Source organism: Rhineura floridana, chromosome 8, assembly GCF_030035675.1.
Source record: "Rhineura floridana isolate rRhiFlo1 chromosome 8, rRhiFlo1.hap2, whole genome shotgun sequence".
Lineage (NCBI taxonomy): Eukaryota > Metazoa > Chordata > Lepidosauria > Squamata > Rhineuridae > Rhineura > Rhineura floridana.
The window spans coordinates 3,120,207-3,134,814 of record NC_084487.1 but is presented as its reverse complement, the minus strand read 5'-3'; the positions used below and the strand labels follow the sequence as shown (position 1 = coordinate 3,134,814).

The 14,608-nt window shown below is 47.1% G+C and overlaps 1 long non-coding RNA gene across 1 annotated transcript; it reads left to right on the top strand.

The window, feature by feature from the left end:
- Positions 1 to 228: 228 nt before the first annotated feature.
- LOC133363251 (uncharacterized) lies at positions 229 to 14,362 on the top strand. The gene is made up of 3 exons (XR_009757637.1): positions 229 to 339; positions 1,755 to 1,919; positions 13,401 to 14,362. It is a non-coding gene; the product is annotated as an uncharacterized LOC133363251 (long non-coding RNA).
- The last annotated feature ends 246 nt before the right edge of the window (positions 14,363 to 14,608 follow it).

Below are 14,608 nucleotides of genomic sequence, written 5' to 3'. Positions count from 1 at the left end.
TGGTTTCCTCTCCCCTACTGCATTATGTTACAACCTGTCAGACTGATACAATTGCTATCTCAGACCATGCTCCAATTTCTCTTCTTATGCAGTTATCAGCCATTCTCCAATATTCCATTTTTAAGCAAGATAATAGAACGTGTGGTGGTCGCCCAACTCCAGAGATTCCTGGATGATACGGATTATCTAGATCCATTTCAATCTGGTTTCAGACCTGGCTATTGGACAGAGACGGCTTTGGTCGCCTTGGCGGATGACCTACACAGAGAACTTCCTGAAGCCAAGGAAGCCGTACAGACCCTAAACCAGTGCCTGGCATCAGTGATGGACTGGATGAGGGTAAACAAGTTGAGATTAAATCCTGACAAAACAGAGGTACTCCTGGTCAGTCGGAGGGCAGATCAGGGAATAGGGGTTCAACCGGTACTGGATGGGGTCGCACTCCCCCTGAAGTCTCAGGTTCGCAGTTTGGGTGTACTCCTAGACTCAGCTTTGAATTTGGATGCCCAGATTGCTGCAGTATCCAGGAGCGCATTTGCCCAATTAAAACTGGTGTGCCAGCTGTGCCCATTCCTGGACCTGCCTTATCTGACCAGGGTGATGCATACCTTGGTTACATTCCGCTTAGACTATTGTAACGCGCTCTACGTGGGGCTGCCTTTGAAGACTGTTCGGAAACAAATTGGTACAAAGAGCTGCAGCCAGAGTACTAACTGGGGCTGGTTACAGGGACCATACAACTCCCCTGTTACAACAGCTCCACTGGCTGCCAATTTGTTTCCGGTCACAATTCAAAGTGCTGGTTTTGACCTACAAAGCCCTATACGGCTCAGGTCCAGACTATTTGACAGATCGTATCTCCCTACATGAACCTGCCCGGGACTTGAGATCTTTAGGTGAGGCCCTTCTTGTGCTCCCTACACCTTCGCAAGCACATTTGACGTGGACATGAGATAGGGGCTTTTCGGTGGTCGCCCCTAGGTTGTGGAACTCCCTCCTGAGTGAGGTACGATCAGCTCCCTCCTTGCCGTCTTTTCGGGGACAAGTAAAGACTGTTTTATTTCAGTGGGCATTTGGGACAGACAACGACCAGGATTAATGTCTTATAGGCTTGGTGATCATATTATATGGTTTTATTATTTTAAATTGTTCGCTGTTTTAACCTATATCTTATAGTTTTTAATTTTCCCTTATAGTTTAATTCTTTTTTAATAATATATTCTGTATGTTTTAATGATGTTGTTTTTAGTTGTAAGCCGCTCTGAGTCCTAATGGAAAAGGGCGGGGTAAAAATTAAGTTTTATTATTATTTATTATTATTAGAACCTCTGGTTCATGGGATTTAAATGTTTCACTTTTTAATGATTTATTTATTTATGATTGGATTTATATCCCGCCCTTCCTCCCAGCAGGAGCCCAGGGCAGCAAACAAAAATGCTAAAAACACTTTAAAACATCATAAAAACAGACCTTAAAATACATTAAAACAAAACGTTAAAACATCTTTTTAAAAAGCTTTAAAATATATTTTTAAAAAGGGTTAAAAACATTATTTAAAAAAAACATATTAACAAGCAATTCTAACGCAGAGTGCAGACTGGGATAGGTCTCAACTTAAAAGGCTTTTTGAAAGAGGAAAGTCTTCAAAAGGCGCCGAAAAGATAACAGAGTTGGCGCCTGTTTAATATTTAAGGGGAGGGGATTCCACAGGGTAGGTGCCACCACACTAAAGGTCCGTTTCCTATGTTGTGCAGAACAGACCTCCTGATGAGAACTTCAAAATGCAGGAGGATGCTGCACTTCAGGAATATTTTGAAAACAATGGGGATACTACTTAAGAAGATAAGAAGAGCCTGCTGGATCAGGCCAATAGCTAACATTGGCCAACTAGATGTCCACAGGATGCCTGCAAATATGACGTAAGTACAAGAGCCCTTTCTCCTGCTGTAGTTTCCAGTGACTGGTATTCGAAAGCATGCTGCCTTTGACAATGGAGGCAGAGCAAAGCCATCATGGCTAGTGGCTATTCATAGCCTTATAATAATAATAAAATTTTATTTTTAGGCTGCCTATCTGGCTGAATGAACAGCCACTCTAGGCGGCGTACATAATTAAAATTTAAAATACACATATAAATACAATTATAACATATTCAATTTACCCACATCTGTACACTGTAGAATTAAAATTAACCAGGGATTCTGTATGCCCGCTGAAACAGCCATGTTTTTAGTCCTTGGCAGAAGCCTACCAAGGAGAGGACATGGCGTAGGTCATATGGCAGAGAGTTCCAGAGGGTGGGGGCCACAACCGAGAATGCCCTCTCTCTGGTCCGCACCAGTCTAGCTGTTTTAACTGGTGGGACCAAGAGAAGGTCTTGAGAGGCTGATCTCGTCAGGCGGCATATTTGGTGATGCTGGAGGCGCTCCTTTAGATACACTGGACCAAAACCGTGTAGGGCTTTAAAGGTTAACACCAACACCTTGAATTGGGCTCGGTAAACAACTGGTAACCAGTGCAGATCTTCAAGCACTGGGGTGATGTGATCCCGCCGCCGGCTATTCTTAATCAACCGTGCCGCCGCATTCTGTACCAGCTGTAATTTCCGGACCGTCTTCAAAGGTAGTCCAACATAGAGCGCATTACAGTAGTCTAAGCGAGAGGAGACCAGGGCATGCACTACCCGCGGGAGCAGATGAACCGGAAGATAGGGTTGCAGCCTCTGTATCAGATGTAATTGATACCAAGCTGCCCGGCTCACTGCTGATACCTGAGCGTCCATGGACAGCTGGGAGTCAAGAATGACCCCGAGGCTGCGAACCTGGTCCTTCAGAGGCAAATTAACCCCATTCAGCACCAGGTCAATATCTCCCAATCTTCTCTTGTCTCCCACAAGCAGTACCTCGGTCTTGTCAGGGTTCAGTTTCAGCCTATTACCTCCCATCCATTCACTAACGGACTCCAGGCACTTGAGGACTTAAATGAGAGATAGAGCTGAGTGTCATCCGCATATTGGTGGCACTGCAGCCCAAATCTCCTGATGATGGCCCCCAGCGGTTTCACATAGATGTTAAATAGCATGGGAGAGAGGATAGAACCCTGTGGCACACCACAATTAAGAGGCCAAGGGTCTGAAACCTCCTCCCCCAATGCCACTCGTTGGTGCCTGTCAGAGAGATAGGATCGGAACCACTTTAGCACAGTGCCCCCAATTCCCATTCTCTCCAGGTGATCCAAAAGGATACCGTGGTCGACGGTATCAAAAGCCGCTGAGAGATCCAGGAGGACGAGGAATGAGTATTCACCCCTATCCAACGCCCTCCTCAAATTATCCACAAGAGCGACCAAGGCTGTTTCAGTTCCATATCCAGTACTGAAGCCCGATTGGAACGGATCTAAATAATCTGCTTCCTCCAAGTGTGTCTGTAGCTGTTTGGCCACCACGCGTTCGATCACCTTGCCCAGAAATTGTAAATTGGAGACTGGGCGAAAGTTATTCAAATCTTGGGGATCCAAGGAGGGCTTTTTTAAGATGGGCTTTATTACCGCCTCCTTGAGGGCAGATGGCAGTGCACCCTCTTCCAAGGAGGCATTTACCACCGCCTTGATCCCTTCGCTCAGTCTCTCTTTACAGCTGACAATGAGCCATGTGGGGCAAGAATCAAACAAACAGGTGGTCGGTCTCACAGTAGAGAGCACCTTGTCCACTTCCTCAGAGGGAAGAGGCTGAAACTGATCCCACCGGACCGGATCGCAACTGATCGTCTCTGGCTCACTTCCTGTGTCCACGGTGTACGGAATCGAACTCTTCAGGCAATCGAATTTATCAGCAAAATGTTTTGCAAATGCGTCACAGGAGGCTTTAGAGTGCTCCAAGGGTTCCTGCGCAACTGGACCGACCAGGCTTCGGACCACTTGGAACAACCTCCTGGGACAACATTCTGCGGATGCAATAGAGGCAGCAAAGAATTCCCTCTTTGCTGCCTTTGTTGCCACTTGGTAGGCTGCTATTGCTGCTCTAACCAGTGTCTGATCGTCTTCTGAGCGAGATTTCCACCACCGGCGTTCTAGTCATCTCACCTCCTGCCTCAAACCCCACAACTGTGGTGTGTACCATGGCGCGGTTTGAGCTCTATTCAGGGGGAGAGGACGTTTCGGGGCCACCCGGTCTATTGCCCCGGTGATCTCCCTATTCCACTCTGTCACCAGGGTTTCGACCGGGGGGTCTTCGGTCAGCTCCAAATCTCCCAGCGCATTCAGGAATCCTAATGGTTCCATCAGGCGTCTGGGGCGGACCATCCTAATAGGTCCCTGTCCCCTGCGGAGGGTGTGCGGCAATAGGAGGTTCATTTTCACCAAATAGTGATCTGACCATTCCTCCATGAATTGGTTTAATCGTCTTTTAAAGCCATCCAAGTTGGTGGCCATCACTGCATCTTGTGGGAACGAATTCCATTGTTTAACTAGGCACTGTGTGAAGATTTTTTGCTCCAATATGCATAATTTTACACTTGTTTACATTGGATTGCATTTTACTGTCCATTCACTCCGTTTGGAGTAGGGATGGACAGATCTGTCAAGTGTGGTTCTCTCGGGTTCCCATTTTTTCCAATTGTAAACTCAGTTCTCCACATATCTGCAGCAATTTATTTTTTTCCACTCAGGGTGCAGAGGTCCTTTTGAAGTTCTTCGCAATTCCTTTTTGTTGAACACCCTGAACAATTTAGTATCATCAGCAAACCTGGCCCCCTCACTGCTCACCTCTATCTCTAGATCATTTATGAAAAAGTCAAGAAGCACTTTTTACAGCCCTCCCGTTTGGCCCCTTCTTAAAGAACAGGCGGGAAGAAGTCCCTTGCTCTGTCAACTTTCTCCCAATGCCGCAGGACCTGTATCCCTGTATTGCTTCATGAGAAAACGCAGTCTTTGTTTGGACATTACCCTAATAAAACACGAATTAACTATAGCCGTTGGTCTGGTTCCTGAGTCACATCCTGGGCCTGACAGCTTGACAGAGCCACCTAAATCACCCTCAACGCTCTCTTCACTTGACTGGGACAAGATGTCAAAGGGAGCAGCGGGGGGGATGAACCCCACTTCTGAGACGGAAGAAGTGGAACTCTTGAGGACTAAGGTAGCTGATTTGCAGATGGATGTTCAAGCCCTGCTAGCAGCAGTCAAGGCGCTGAAGACAGATAATCAAACCTTGAAGGCCACGATAGACCAGATGCGAACAGCCCCTCCAGCTGCCGTAGTAAAGGTTCCCATTGGATTGCGCCCAAAATACGCGGGACAAAGTGATCAGTTGGCAACCTTCGTGGCTCAATGTGAGTTATATCTGGATGTCAGGCACACGGAATTTCCAGACGATGGGGCTAAAGTAGCTTTTGTGATTAGCCTCCTGGAGGGAGAAGCTGCAAAATGGGTGACTCCGTATCTCGTGAGAAAGGATACTGTCTTAGGAAGGTACAGAGGATTTATACAGGAGATGACCGAGATGTTTCAAGACCCGCAAAGGGCTGAAACAGTAGCGCGGCAACTAGGCGCTCTGAAGCAAGCTAAAGGGACTGTTTCCGAGTACACTAATGCTTTTAAAATTCTGTCCCAGGAAACTGGTTACAATGACGCCGCCCTGATGTTTATGTACCGGAGTGGATTAAATGCTGAAATCCTGGATGAGTTGGCCAGGACCTCCCCCCCCGCTGACCTACCAGGGCTCATCCGGCTATGCCTACAGATAGATCACCGGATGGAAGGAAGGCGCCTGGAAAGGAAGCAGGAGGTCCCGAGATACTCAGCCTCGGCATCCCGCAACAAGACCCTTCCCACTGCAGGGATGGCAGGTAATGCAACTGAGGGACAGGGAGGGGCTAGGCCAAGACTGTCGGAAGAAGAAAAGGAAAGACGACGCCGGGAACGTTTATGCTTTTATTGTTCAAAGCCGGGCCATGTGGCCAGAGACTGTGGACTGAAAGGGGGGAAAGCTGAGCCGTCGGGAAACTAGAACACCCAGTCCACATGCAGGCCGGTGGACTGGGGGCAGCGTTGTATAAAGGCCCCCCAACGATCCAACCTCCCTCAAAGGGGGTGTTGGTCTTGCCTATTCGGATTACAACTTCCAGAGGAGTGGTGTTTAATTCCACTGCCTTAATTGACAGTGGAGCCTCCACAAATTTTATTGATGCAAAGTTAGTCAAGCGTCATGGAATTTCCCGGTGGAAACTGGACGCTCCCCTAGCTGTGGAGACTATCGATGGGAGACCCCTGAAGTCAGGAGGGGTGACACAAGCCACGGAGGAAGTGAAACTTCAAATCCCTGGGCACGAAGAGTTCATTTCACTATATGTGTCAGATCTCTCGAACTTTGAGGTGATTCTGGGAATGCCCTGGCTAGCAAAGCATGAACCCAAAATAAGTTGGAAGGAGGCGGTGGTGTGGTTCACCTCACAGTATTGCCAGGAGAACTGTCAACCTGAAGGAATCAAGAACACCTTAGCAGGGGCAGTGCAAGAGATCGAGCAAGTGACCCTGCCACCAAAGTATGAAGAATTCAAAGATGTGTTTGATGAAAAAGAGGCAGAGACTTTACCCCCCCACCGCCCTTACGACTGTGCGATTGACCTAGTGCCAGGAGCCAGCATCCCATCAGGGAGAATCTACTCTCTCGCAGAGAATGAGAGGGAGGCCCTGAAGGAATTCCTGGATAAAAACCTGAGGCGAGGATTCATACGCCCCTCACAATCCCCTGCTGGAGCGCCACTATTGTTTGTGAAAAAGAAGGGGGGGGGAACTCAGACCCTGTAACGACTATCGCGCATTGAACCAGATCACCATCCCCAACAGCTACCCGCTGCCCCTGATCTCAGAGTTGCTGGACCGACTGCGCTCTGCAAAAATCTTCACGAAGTTGGATTTGAGAGGAGCGTACAATCTGATCAGAATGAAGGAGGGAGATGAATGGAAAACAGGATTCTTGACCGCTTGCAGACAGTATGAATACCTGGTCATGCCGTTCGGGCTTTGTGGAAGTCCAGGAATTTTTCAAAAATTCATGAACGACGTGTTTGGAGACTTGTTGGACATTTATGTAATCTGTTACTTAGATGATATTCTGGTGTTCTCAAAGAACCAGGAAGACCACGACCAGCATGTGAAGACGGTGTTGAAGAGACTGAGAGAAAATCACCTGTATGCTAAATTAGAGAAATGTGGATTTGACCTCAAGTCTCTAGACTTCCTTGGATATCGAATCTCAGCGGAAGGCGTGGAGATGGACCCAGAGAAAGTAAGTTGCATATTGGACTGGGGCCAACCTGTCACCAAAAAGGATGTACAACGGTTTTTGGGGTTTGCCAATTATTACAGAAAGTTCATTCCAGGGTTTTCCAAATTAACAGCTCCTCTGACTGACTGTTTAAGGGGGAAGAAGAAGTTTCAATGGACAGAGAACGCCACCGAGGCCTTTGAGGAGCTGAAGAGAAGGTTTGCTACTGAGCCCATTCTGCGCTTTGCTGATCCGAACCGCCCTTTCGTAGTGGAAGCAGATGCTTCAGATTTTGCCATCGGGGGGGTCCTGCTACAATTAGACCAAGAAGGGAAGGAGCTGCACCCCTGTGCGTACTTCTCTCGGAAGTTAAAGCCTGTAGAGAAGAACTACACAGTTTGGGAGAAGGAGCTGCTGGCCATCAAGGACTCTTTTGAAAACTGGAGACAATACCTAGAGGGGACCTCTCATCGAATTGAAGTGCGCTCCGACCACAAGAATCTTGAAAGCCTCCAAACAGCCAGAAAGCTGAACCAGAGATAGATAAGATGGTCCCAGTTCTTCACTAGGTTTAACTTCCAGATTACTTACCATGCCCAAGCCAAAAACCAGAGAGCGGATGCCTTATCCAGACAGCCACAATACAAAGAAAGTGAATCCGAGGACCAGCCTCAGTACGTAATCCCGCCAGAGAAATTAACGTTGGGAGTATGCCAGCCTTCATGGGAAGAGGAACTCAAAAAGGCACAACAAGAAGATGCAGACATGCTAAAATATCAGCAGGAGACGGGACAAGGTCAAGACTCAGAAGTAACCTTTCACTGGAGAAATGGACTGTTATGGTTCAAAACCGCCAGATATGTGCCAGAAGGGGAATTAAGGCTCAGAATCCTACGCCAGTGTCATGATTCCATCACAGCGGGACACTTTGGGATTTACAAGACCATTCAGAACGTGGCCAAGGACTTCTGGTGGCCTAAAATGCGTTGGGATATTGAGAGTTATGTAAAGTCCTGCTCTGTCTGTCTGCGGACAAAAACACAAACAGGGACACCAGCAGGACTGTTACAACCGTTGCCTGTCCCACACGAACCCTGGAAGGACCTCTCCATGGATTTTATAACTGATCTACCCAAGTCCCAAGGAATGACAGCCATCTTAGTAGTGGTGGATCTACTTACCAAAATGGCACACTTTCTTCCTTGTGCAGGGGCCTTAGAGGCTAAAGAAACGGCCAAGTTATTCATAAAAGAAGTCTACCGGCTGCATGGATTGCCAAACAGCGTAGTCTCAGACCGAGGAACTCAGTTCACAGCCAAATTTTGGAGAGCAATGTGGAAACAGTTGCAGACGGAAATAAAACTCTCCTCCGCCCATCACCCCCAGACAGATGGGCAGACGGAACGCTTGAACGCCGTTTTGGAAAGATATTTACGAAGTTATGTGTCCTATCAACAGACTGACTGGGTATCATATTTGCATTTTGCAGAGTTCGCCTACAACAATTCTCTGCACTCCAGCACTCAACAAACCCCGTTCTTCGCTAATTATGGATTCCATCCTAAAGTCTTTCCAAGCAGCTCAGAAGGAATGCTGGTACCAGCAGCTGAGAACTTCCTTAAGGAATTGCAAGCGGCGCAACAGACACTGAAACAGCAGTTAAACGAAGCCAAAACGGAGTACAAGCGAGTTGCTGACCTGCACAGGAAGGAGGGCCCCCCCCCTTCAACCGGGAGACCAGGTATGGCTGTCCACCCACTTCCTCCAGATGCCGGGCAAATGTAGAAAATTACAAGACAAGAGGGTGGGTCCTTTCGAAATAGAAACTCAAATCAATCCCGTGGCGTACCGACTGAAGCTGCCTGACACGTTTAAAATACATCCTGTGTTCCATCGATCCCTCTTAACGAAAGCCACCCCTCCCAGTGAGTTACGGCCGGAGGAATCTCCCGGAGCTCCACTCCTGGTAAATGAGCAGCTTGAGTTTGAAGTTGAGGAGATCTTAGATTCCAGGATCAGACGCCACAAGCTGCAGTACTTGATTCACTGGAAAGGCTATGGGGTGGCTGACAGATCATGGGAAGATGCAGCTGATGTGCATGCTCCAGAATTGGTAAAACTTTTCCATCAACATTTTCCCCACCGTCCCAAGCCAGACAAGGGGAGGGGGGCACAGCCTGGGAGGGGGGATGGTGTCGGAAGGCAGAGCTGGTGTCCCAATCCCGGGGAGCTGGATCCCGGAGAGTTGGGAGAAGAGTATTCGGATGGATGGCAGAGAGAAGGGGGAGGAACTTCCCCCCTTTGGAGCGAAGACGAAACAGAGGAACTAGCAGTGATAAGGTCGCTTAGCAACGGGGAGCCTGAGCCCTCCCTGGACATTCTCACGCCTCCCCCTCTTTCAGGCTCAGAGCAAGAGGGGAAAGAGGGAGGGCTGCTCACAGCCGAAAAGCGGGGAGGCAGTTTACCATCAGCCCCTCCCCTATCCCCCATCCTGGAATCGGAAACTTCAGAAGAGGAGGGGGTGATGCTTCCCCCCTCACCGCGCACACGCAGACAGCTGAAAAGACAGGAGAGAAGGGGGGGAAGGCGGGCAGTACCTGAGGGGCAGTTAAGGAGGAGCGAAAGATTGCGCACCCGTTTGGCCCCTTCTTAAAGAACAGGCGGGAAGAAGTCCCTTGCTCTGTCAACTTTCTCCCAATGCCGCAGGACCTGTATCCCTGTATTGCTTCATGAGAAAACGCAGTCTTTGTTTGGACATTACCCTAATAAAACACGAATTAACTACAGCCGTTGGTCTGGTTCCTGAGTCACATCCTGGGCCTGATATGAGGGGACCAAGAGAGTGAACAGCAGAAAATAATCCCAAGGTATCTGAATTGCCTAACCTGCTCAATCTTTTGCTCATTTATAGTCCATGCTTGTTTCGAGAACCTACGTGTAAAAACCATGACTTTTGATTTTATAAAATTGATGGTGAGAAAGTTTTTGTCACAGTAGGCCATAAAAGCACATAAGAGGCCAACCTTCGAAAAGGATAATAACACTGCATCATCCGCGTAAAGCAGAAGGGGGCATCTCGTTTCGGCCTATTTAGGAGAATGGAAATTATCAGCAAGGCAGTAACTGCTCAGATCATTGAGGAAGAGGTTAAAGAGGGTAGGGGCCAGGACACAGCCTTGACCACCCCTATGTTAGCAAGGATGGCATTGGTTAGATTACCATTCACACCACAGCGTACACGAAGTGAAGTGCACTGGTAGAGACGACTAATCAGAAACAGGAGGCGCTTATCTATCAAAGTCTGTGATAATTTGGCCCATAATAGTTCCCTAGGGACAGAGTCAAAAGCAGTCTTAAGGTCCATAAAGGCAACAAAAAGGCCCTTTCTGGAGATACACATATACTTCGCCAGGTGCCATAATACTAGGCAGTGATCGATGGCAGATCTGCTCTTTTGGAAACCTATCTGCTCCCGGCCTAGAACGCCCTCCTCCTCTATCCAGGTTTACATTTAAGAGGCTAGCATAAATCTTGCCCACGACCGAGAGGAGGCTAATGTATGACATATATATTCGATGCAGGACTACAGTATGTACGTCTCATGAGAAACGGATCAGAATCTTGCAAGAAGAAAATTTGGAGAAAACAGTGAAGTCTTTTAAAGGAAATCTGCAATATCCCTTTGCTCAGAGTTAAAGATGAACTGAATAACCTTTTTATTCACTATTGGAACAAGATCCAACTTGCTGCCTGGGGCAGGTGAAGGGGCTTCTGTGCAGCAGGAACTGGAGGCAGGAGAGAGGGACGGAGTCAACTAGCTCCTGGTGAGCTTCCGCACAGCAACTCAGGCCTGCCTGGGACCCCAGCAGGTAATGGGCAGCCCAAGTTGGCTCCTGGAGGTGGGGATGTGGGGAAGATCTTCTTCCTCTGTCCCTGTGTACAGTCTCTCAGAACTAGCTTGTGCTGCAGGTTCAGCAGTACACTTCCTGTTGCTGGCTTGCTATGTCCAAACAAACAAGAACTTGAAGAAGAGGAGGAATGCCAACCTTGTCAGAACATTTTGCAATGGTGGTAGCAGCAGCAGCAGCAGCACCTCAAAGATGCAAACAGCTCTGTTCCCAGCTGTAACCTCCAAAATGCAGATAAGACTACAGAGTCACCAAGTTCTGGCACACATTAGCCGTTTTGTTTGCCAAAGGGTAGGGATGTGCTGGAATTTCACCCAGTTTGGATTTGGTAGCAAATTTAATTTAATTAATTAAATTAATTCCATGAATTTGCTTATTCTCAATCACTGAGATAGCCAGTGTGGCATAGTGGTTAGAGTGTTGGATTATGACCTGGGAGAGCAGGGTTCGAATCCCCACACAGCCATGAAGCTCACTGGGTGACCTTGGGCCAGTCCCTGCCGCTCAGCCTCAGAGGGAGGCAATGGGAAACCCCCTCTGAATACCGCTTACCATGAAATCCCTATTCACAGGGTCGCCATAAGTCAGAATCGACTTGAAGGCAGTCCGGTTCCAATGCATTCAATCACTGAAGATCAGATTTTAATGTAGCAAATTTCCCCAGCTATTATTGAAAACAGACTTTAAAAAATCCACCTCTAGAATATCGATTGCAAGAATAATTTATCGATATTTCCTTTTAAAGTATGGATATTTTCTTCAACAAATAAATTTTAAAGGAAATATAGGTATTTCCTTCAAAATATAGATATTTCCATTAAAAATATTGATATTAATACTGATATTTTTTTCCAAGTGGAAAAAAAGCACACGGATCAGTAAAACCAGTGGCTAGCAGATACGGAACAAACTCCAATTGGTGCCAGCTTGTTCAGTTGATGGAATGCTTTCGAACCAGCACTGGCACATGGATCCCATCCCTACCAAAGAGACAGGGTCTTTTGAGGTAGCTGGGCCCCTACTGTGCAGGCATTTATAGGGGGGAAGAAATGCCTGATCCTTGAAGGCCTCCCTGAGCCCACCAGGCTGACATGTGGAGGCAGTCATTCTGGGCACCAAATCGCATCGCCATTATGGGGATTGATGTCGACCGCTCAGCTCCGCCCCTTATGGCATCTTTAAGAGCATCATAAAAAGAGAGCACAGAATGGTCTGATGCTCTGTAAAGCAATTTCCCAAATCTGGGATTGGGAGCACAGGAAAGCTCCAATCCTTTGTTTCCTGGCATGTGATGTACTGGGGGGAGCAGGCTTCCCTTTTCTCCTGGAGAGCAGGACAAACCACCACCACCACTTATTCTTATTCTTAATTTATATCCCACCTTTTCCCCAGAACTGGGCCTCAAGGCAGCTTACAAACATTAAAACAAACACAGTTGAAAAACTGGACTGCCTCCAAGTTGATTCTGACTTATGGCCACCCTATGAATAGGGTTTTCACAGTAAGCGGTATTCAGAGGTGGTTTTACCATTGCCTTCTTCTGAGGCTGAGAGGCAGTGACTGGCCTAAGGTCACCCAGTGAGCTTCGTGGCTGTGCGGGGATTCGAACCCTGGCCTCCCAGGTCATAGTCCAACACCTTAACCGCTACACAACACGTATAAATAAAACAGGTAGTTTAATTACATTTTAATTATAACTATAAAATTAAACCAATTTAAAACACAGCAATAAAAAAGCACTAAATACAAATCAGTAAAAAAGCGCACTATTTAATAGCCCTTGTCATCAGTTCCCAAAAGCCTGTCAGAACAGAAAAGTCTTCCCCTGCTGACAGAAGGACAGCAAAGAGGGAGCCAGTCTAACCTCCCTAGGAAAGGAGTTCCAGAGCTTGGGGGCAGCCAGAGCTTGGGAAAGTTACTTTTTTGAACTACAACTCCCATCAGCCCAATCCAGTGGCCATGCTGGCGGAGGCTGATGAGAGTTGTAGTTCAAATAAGTAACTTTTCCAAGCTCTGGGGGCAGCCACCGAGTAGGCTCTTTCCTGTGTTCCCACCAGACGTGCCTGTGAGGGTGGCAGGATCAAGAGACGGGCCTCTATTCTGGTGTATAAGGGGAATGTAGATATTATTGTTATCATTAACAACAACAACACTTTGTGCCACCTTGGGAAGTGGTAAAGAGACTCCCTTCCCTATTCTACACTCTCTCTCTGTCTCTATGTGCACAGGACATACCTTGCTGAAAGAAGATGACCAGGAGGCCCAAAAGGGAAGGTTTGACCTTGTGAGAGAGAGGCCCCATCTGCACCTGGCTAGAGAGAAGAAAAGAAAAGGTTTGGTAGAGAGGACAATATTCCCATGGAACATGTTTCCTATACTGCATTCAAATGCATCACTGCAACTAAGATGGCAGCCATTTGCTTTGGTTTGAACAGGAAGAAATGGTGTAAAAATCCTCCAAGATCCAGGCAGACTGGTCTGAAAGGCATTACACATGCAGCCAACTACCTCCATTCCAAATGAACCCCACCAACATTAATCAGTCGTGTGTGTTGTGCTGAATGTATCCATAACAATCCTTAACGTACGTCTTGCAAGGTGAACTCATCAGCCCTGATACATGCTTCTTACAGATGACAATCCTGTCTGGCCTAGTGGCAGGTGGCAGGGGGAGAGAACCAAGCCTCCTGGCACACCTCCTTCTCTGGCCAAGATAAGATGTCTTCTCCCTTGCCTTGATGTTCTTTCTGGAAGGCAGGTTGTGCAGCCTCTCAATGGCCCTAGGACCTCTGACCACTTGTGAAAACATTGGGGTCTCTTTCTCTCTCTGTCTCACACACACACACACATTGTGCTGAATCCAAAACTATGGCTCTCCTTGGCAAACTAACGGGAAAGCAAGATCTGTTGGAGCATTAATACTATGAGCCCTTCCATCTTATATTCAGGTTGTATATGTGTAAATAAAACAATATTTCCTTAAGGCATTACAGTCTCCAGTGGGGATGGGAAAATCTGTCCATTTCAGTTCTCTCAGTTTCTCACTTTTCTAATGTTAAATTCAGTCCTCTACTTTTCTGCAGCAATCTGTGATTTAAAAAAAAAGATCCTCAAGAAAATTCTCCACCATTTTAGTGCTGATTTCTCCAAATAAACACAGTTTTGCAGTTTTGACAAAGATACACATTTTTGCGAGCAATTTCTCATATGCCATTTTGCATGTTATTTTCACTCATGAAATGCACACTTTCCCTTAATATATGCATTTTTGTGAATGTTGTTTAGTTGGCGAACTGCATCCCACAATTCTAATAAATGCGAATTTCGAAGGATGACTGAGTTTTGGTTCTCATATTGCTTTGGAAATTGCAATTTGATAAATTCTGCTACCACCTTCAGGTCTTACAAGCCATCTATCTTGGATGGCATTTGTTTT